Raw genomic sequence first — 7,196 nt, forward strand, 5'->3', positions numbered from 1 at the left:
TTGATGTGTGTGTTTTTTTCCTGTTCCTGCCCCTCTATTATAATTTTTGTTTAGGGATTTGGCATCTGTGTCTATGATTTATGAAATGGTGAAGAAAACTCCGGTGTTTATTCCAAGGTTACATAATGGCTATCAGAATCCAGTGGGGATAAAACAGGAAAGGACTTAGCAACTCAAAAGACAGCACGTCTGAGTATTCCTGACTTGGTGTCTAAAATTAGGTGTCATGAAAAGCTTCCTCCTTTGTAAAATGTTATTATAGAAAATTATCCTAATACAGAAATCTCCTGGGGAATGGACAGGACTGAAACAAAGCATGTCAGAATCAGGCAACTATAAACTTCTCAAGTTGTATTGTGAAAGTAATCCCACGATCTGAAATTCAATGATAGAAAATAATAATATGCATACAATACTTATAACAACTGTTTAATGTCTAAGCCTTTGAGCGTTGTATAGACAAAAACCTGACTCTAAGGGAAAATTCTGACTAATGCCAGGTTCGAGTATGATAAAGTGTCTTCACTAGCTGCCTAAGTTCTTAAAACTTAAATTTAATCTATGAATCTCTGACTATATTTTTATCTTACATAGCATGAGTAGGGAATTTCTCTACTCATGCTATGTAAGATAAAAATGAATTTTTGTTTTATTTTATATTTTCCTATTTGTACACATAGGAAATTATAAAAACAAATTGATGAAGTTTTAGTTTGTAAAATAGGGCTTACAGTTTTTGTAAAACTAAAATTTATAGTTTCCAGATGGAAATTCTACGATTGTTTTTAAAAATCTTTTTACTCCCTGAGGTCTTGGTCTTCTAGGCCGTGCCTCTGTGATGTTTTTGCCCTAACTCACTGTTGGCTCCTGAAGGATGGCACTGAGCTTCACTCTGCCCCATTATTAAAGGGACTGGATTTCCTGAAGTGCCAAAATCCATCTTCTCTGAAATGCCCTAATGGATATTACTGGGAATGAATCCATTTCTTTAGAACACTTTAAAAAGCATTTGCAGGATCCAGCAGAACTCTTATCTCACTGAGCAACAAATTGTTTGCAATTTGTTGCTCAGTGAGATAAGGAGGAGATGCTCTTATGCAGAACACCAGCAGGGTCTATGAAGGTGGGAAAGCAGATAGAGTAAGCATCAGATCTCAGTTTTTAAAAATCCTTCATGTGTCAATGATCCTATATACAAAATGAACTGCCCCCATGATATTTTCTAGGAATGGAAAACAGAAGAACATGTATTTTCTTTGATCACACTTGCATATTTTTCAAAGAATTTCTTCCAAGGAAATTATCAAGTCAAATTCATTCACAAAGGGATTCTCCATTCAAATCTGAATCTGCGGTAGGCCTGAGATTCCTTAAACTTGAGTTATAAACCTATTTCTTAATTTCTAGTTTTGGGAATCATGATAAACCTTTTCTTTTTTATCCTTCCAGCTGGAACTAAACAATTATTCTCTTCATACTAAGATTCTAGACCCTGCCAAGGTGGTTGGATGAGGTGTTGGGGAGATGGAGGCAGGAGGACCAAATCAAATAGGTTGCAAGTGGTCCAGCGAGGATGTCCCAACTAAATTACTGCTGTTAGGCAACACCATTGGGAGACAATGAGATTTACTTACATCTCAGATACTTACATCTTGCTATCTTTCTGCTTCATGCAGGAAAAGAAAAGAAAAGAAAAGAAAAAAGCCAATACTCAGAGCCAGGCCCTGAAAGATGGCCTATGAATAAAATATATTCACTTAAGTGCATAAAGTCGATGCTGTGTGTACTTTAGCTGTCTTTACAGGACTTCCTGGTACTTGGCACCACTCTGGATTCTCCAAGCTACTGCCTAAGTGTTGGGCAAATAGCCTTGGGTGTAGTTAGATAAAGGTCAGCCCTGTTTCGGATGTCATGGAGGGAGCTGGGGTGAGTTTCTTCTTATCAATATCTTTCCTGTACACTTGGGATGGTGAGATTGTAGCTACAGACCCTGCTGGTGGGCTGTGTGGATTTCACAAGACACCATATGGGGAAGTACAGGGAATCTCAACCCTCCTCCCAGCGTTATTTTACCTGAACAAATGCGGTAAACACGTGTTTGAAGTCCAGATGCAAAGAAGCTGATTGACAAAAGGCTACAATTGGTGTTAACATACCCACACTGGTGCTTGTTTTTCCCTATTCAGTCAGGTTTACAACAGAGGCAAAGGCCAGGTAGTGTCCATTCCTGAACTGCAGTAGGCTAGTCACTGTGCAAATATGAATGTCCACCTGCTTCGGTCCCTCTCTCCCACCCGGGCAGAGCACAGCTGGAGATGCAGTTTGGAGTTCTGAGACGTGTCCCTTCGTCTTTCACCTAACTTGCATGGGTGGCCTGGAGAAGTCATCAGAACCTTCTTCCCTGGGGTGGACACTGGGGGGACAGAGTTGCAGGAATAAAACCCTGAAGATCGTCCCATAGACCCTCAGGGGTATTCACTATGTATCCACCCACCACTACCACAGGGTGAGAGACTTCCTGACCTTATGTCACTCAAGTCATTCTCTCAAGAATTATTTGGGGAGCCAGGAGCGGTAGCATTGAAATCCCAGTGTCTTGGCAGGAGGATCAGGAGTTCAAAGCCAGCCTCTGCAACTTAGCAAGGTCCTAAGCAACTCAGTGAGACCCTGTTTCTAAATAATGTGTGGAAAAAAAAAAAGGCTGGGGATGTGGCTCAGTGGTTAAATGCCCCTGAATTCAATCCCCAGTTGAAGAACCCTCTGGAGAAGGTGGGTTCAGAAACTTCCAGTAATTTTTTCATTGTCCCTAATAAGTAAGTGGGTTCCAGGTCTGAGCTGGCTGATTCTAGGAGGCTGCGCTCTTGACGAAAGAACTGGAAGAATCAAGGAGTGCCATGCGAAAGCTTTCCATAGCTTCCCTCTGCTGTATTCATTTCTTTTCCTTTTTTTCTCCCTTGTTTGGCTGTCTTCTCATTTTGCATCTATCAAAGTACTCTGCATTTTGGTACCTTTATTATTTGTTCATATTTTTTTCTCAAAACCATCTGCTGGATTTTTGGACAGCCAGAATCCATGCACAGTATCAGTTATTTAGGCAACTTACACAAATGCATTTTTTTTCCTTGTGTTAAGAAGAACTTGACTGGCAGGGTGTGATGTTGTGCATCTGTAATCCCAGCTACTCAGGAGGTTGAGGCAGGAAGATTGCAAGTTCAAGGCAGGAGGATTGCAGGTTCAAGGGCAGCCTGCGCAACTGAAGGAGACTGTTTCAAAATAAAATAATAATAATAATAAAAAGGTCTGGAGATGTAGCTGAGTGATAGAGTTCTTACCTAGCATATGTAAGGCCCTGGGCACCAATTCCCCAGTACAAGATATGTGTGAAAACATACACACACACACACACACACACACACCCTACACAATTTTTTTTTCCTACTGTAAGAACATTATCAGTTTATTGCAGAAATTTTGGAAAACTCAAGGAAGAAAAAAAAATCATCCAGATTTTTACCCTCCTGAGAAAGACACTGTTATCAGTTGGGGAATTTCTTGACAGTTTTTGCATAATATATTATAACAAAATATGAATCATACTGCAAACATGGCCTTGCAGACAGCTGATGCAGTATTTTTAGGTAACTAAGCTCATCTCTGGTAGACACAGTACAGATGTTCTACTACACTAGATGGAGAGCTCCATCCTGGGGGTTTGGACAGGAGAAGGGAAAGCTGAAGCATCCAGTCAAGGTCTTTGATCCCAGTCTAAACAAGACCTTCTCTGGGTGACTTCACATTTATGGTATAACTCAAGTTCCCCAGAAGTGGCAGTGGTTTTAGAAAGGATAAGAGCTGACTTGAAAAAAGAGCTCCAAGGAATAGATAATAACAAACATTTTAGCTCATACAGACCCATGGGAAAACCAGATCCCTTCCTGCCAGATGCTGGGATGCAATCTACAGAGCCTCTTCTCAGAGGCTGATATAGCCTTTCAGCACTGAGGGCTGAGTTGAGAAAAATTGAACATTATGTGGTTTGGAACTCGTGTCTCTGAAATGCACACTGTTGACAATGGTTTCTTCCCACAGTCGACAGAAATAAGCTTGTACAAAGAAGCGGCTGGCCTAGTTTATTAAGTGCAAGGTTGGAAGCCAGAAGCTGGGATGGACGCCTCTCCTGAGTCTGCTTTTGCCTTCCTCACTTAGCCTGTTCCCAGTCTCCTTTCCAGGAAAGCTGTAAGAGTTGATAAAATGATCCCCCGTGGGTGGCTTGGCTCTGGGAAGGTAAAGTTCTGTGAGGGGGTTCAGAATCCTACGGCATGGGTTCCTCAAGGCTGTGTCCAGATGGTGTGTGGTTTTGCACTAACACAAGATCTGGACAAATGAAGCCCGTGGCTGTGCCTTGGAGGTGGTTTTGGCCAAGGCCTAAGTCATAAGACTGCTAAGGTTCAACGCAGCAGCCCTCAGCTTTCTGGAGCCTTTCTCTGAGAAATCCGTACTCAGTGTTATCTCGAGGGGAGGGTTTGCATAAACAAAAAGGCCCCTGGAGCCCCAGCCCATGAGCAGTTCCTATAAGCAAAGGGGGAAGAATTCTCTTGGGTCCTGCCAACTCCTCCACTTGCTGGTGGAGACCTCAGAGTCTCCTTTCCCAGTGATTGCTTGAAGCAATGTCCACAGATGAGAAACGCAAGAAAAGCATCTGCCCCGAGCCAGCCTTTCAGTCAGTTACCGATGATGGAAAATGTGCTTGAGGTTTAAAGCTGGGGAAATGTGTTTTCGTTCCCATGATAACCACATCTGTTATCAGCGGGGCGGGCTGTGTATTAATAGGCACAACTTTCCTGCGTCTTGAGTGTGATGTGTGAGAGCATTAAACAGAGAAGGCTGAGAAAAGCCAAGTCTCTGGGCCTGCTGATCCTGCCCCTTGTATTCTTCTAGAAGGCCTGACTCTGGGGCCTAAGTGTGTTTATATTCTCTCCACTTTGGAAGCTAATCTGAATCAGGAAAAAGAGCTGTCTTATCTTTTGTTCCTGGCTTCTCAGAAACACTACCAAGTTTGATCTGTTCAAGATGCCCCACTTTTTAAACTTCTTTCTCCCCAGATGAGCTGAGGGTTCCTTTGACGTTTCTTTCTCTAGCATTTTATGGCCCAGTGCAATACGATCATCTGGTGTGAGAGCTGGACAAGACCCCAGGGATCCTCCAGATTGTGTCTGTCACACTCTGTTTTTTGGAGGAAGTGACTCTGGGGCCACCAGGGGAGGGGAACATGAGAATGAACCAAAAGCCCAGACCTATCACAACACACCAGGCACCTCCACTCAGCCACCTTAGGCGTTGAACTTCCAAGTAGTGCTTCATTTGCACAAGAGGCGATATGGCTAAATAAACTTTGAAACCCTAACAAAACTGACCCCTTAATTTTACTGGTTAAGAACTAAATCCCAGGGAGTTTAACTGACCTGCCTAAGGCACTTGGTTACCTTTGTGAAAAGCCAAGACCAGAACTCAAAGTATCTGCACTAATTTTGAGTCAATGATTTCATTGATTCACCAGAGTTCCCTGCCCAGCCTCTGAGGAAATTGCTATACTCCCCTCCCCAAGAATCTTATTTAATGATTTAAATAAGTCATATCTATTTGAAAAAAAAATTGCTTTCCACTAACTTGAGCATTAGGTTACATAAAACCTTGTCTTCCATCAACTTATTGAAAGGCCTTTCCTCATTAAATATCACTTTTCTTCTGATTGCAACAGAGGAATTTGTGGTCAAGTCATATTGCCATTTAAAATATGTGGGATATATTAACATTTGCAAGTTGCATTCATTTTTGTAGTTTATGTTAATGGGGCTCTGGTTGGCATATATTCAACTGTATAATACTGTTTGGTATTAAGTTTCTTTCAATAAGAACCACATTAAAAAAATTTCTTTTCTGACCCTTTTTGCTTTTCTGGGTTCATATCTTATACTCACCCTGTTTCACGAATGCGCATCCCATGGCCACAGTATCTTACAACTATTTATGTCTATTTCTCCCAGTTAGATATGAGCTACTCGAGGGTGGTGACAGGGTCTCACACATCTCTGTCTTTCCAGAACAACTCAGAACAGGTCCTCAATAAATGCTGGAGAACAGGGGGTCCTGGGGGTTGGGGAAAGAATAAATTGTGTATGGTGCCTCTCTATGGAGAGATTTTTTTTTTTCTAACAAGGAAAACTTTATGACAGATTGAAGCCCTGTTGAAGCCAATCCTTTTAAAGTTCTTGAACAAAAGAGTCTTATAATTAGCTCTTTTAGATGGAGATCAACCTTGTGAGCCAAGCCTGTTAGCTTAGGGGGAGAAGAGGGAAGGAGCCTCCAGAGGGTTCTCTTCCCCCTTCCTCTGTGCTCCAGGCATTCCAACCTCAAAAAAGAGAATGTAGCAGTCTGTTCTCCTCTCAAAAAGCGATAATATATACATAAAAGCCTTTTTATGGTGGCTATATTTAAACAGGCACAGAAGTAGAGATAATAGTATAATGAATCCCCTTGTACATACGACTTCGACAATTATCAACCATTCAACAACTTCGCCACCCTGACTTCACCCCTCCCCCTCCACTGCTTAAAAATGCCAAATTAATGTGATAGAATATCAAGTGGATATGAAAAACTACAAACATGTGAATGAGGGCTGAATATGGCCATGCTTATTAGATATAGACTTTAATTACTTCCACTCAAATAGCAAATGGACATTATTCCTACCACTATAAAATGATACATTTAACATACAGGAAGAAGACTTGGAATATTTAAATTTGTTAAATTGTTCAGGATTTATTTGGTCTGTGTCTGGTATTCTTTATTCTCTTTCTCTCTTTTTTTTAATCTCTTGTCTCTGGGTGTGTGGCATTACATACCTGTAATCCCAGCGACTCAAGAGACTGAGGCAGGGGATTGCTGGGGTTGGAGGCCAGTCTTAGCAACATAGTGAGGCCCTGTTTCAAAAAAAAAAAAAAGAAAGAAAGAAAAAAGGTTGGGGATGTGGCTTAGTGGTTAAGTGCCCTTGGGTTCGATCCTCAGTATCAAAAAAAAAAATTTTGTCAAGATATTTCAATGTTTCAATCTTATTATAATATGAAGCTTTCCAATTATCTGTGGTGCTAAGATTTCCATTTGCTCCCAATTTCCTTCCTTCTTTCCTTTAT

The 7,196-nt window shown here is 41.3% G+C and overlaps 1 long non-coding RNA gene across 1 annotated transcript; it reads right to left on the reverse strand.

Annotated features, from left to right (window-relative positions):
• Window positions 1-1,132: 1,132 nt before the first annotated feature.
• On the reverse strand, window positions 1,133-6,989 carry LOC131424950 (uncharacterized). Its single transcript, XR_009228651.1, has 3 exons — window positions 6,909-6,989; window positions 5,979-6,147; window positions 1,133-3,263 (listed from the first exon to the last, which is right to left on the reverse strand). It is a non-coding gene; the product is annotated as an uncharacterized LOC131424950 (long non-coding RNA).
• Between the last annotated feature and the right edge of the window lie 207 nt (window positions 6,990-7,196).

The sequence above is a fragment of the Marmota monax genome, unplaced genomic scaffold (assembly GCF_021218885.2).
Source record: "Marmota monax isolate L192 unplaced genomic scaffold, Marmota_monax_Labrador192_F-V1.1 WCK01_AAM20220418_F8-fsc00003, whole genome shotgun sequence".
Taxonomy (NCBI): Eukaryota; Metazoa; Chordata; class Mammalia; order Rodentia; family Sciuridae; genus Marmota; species Marmota monax.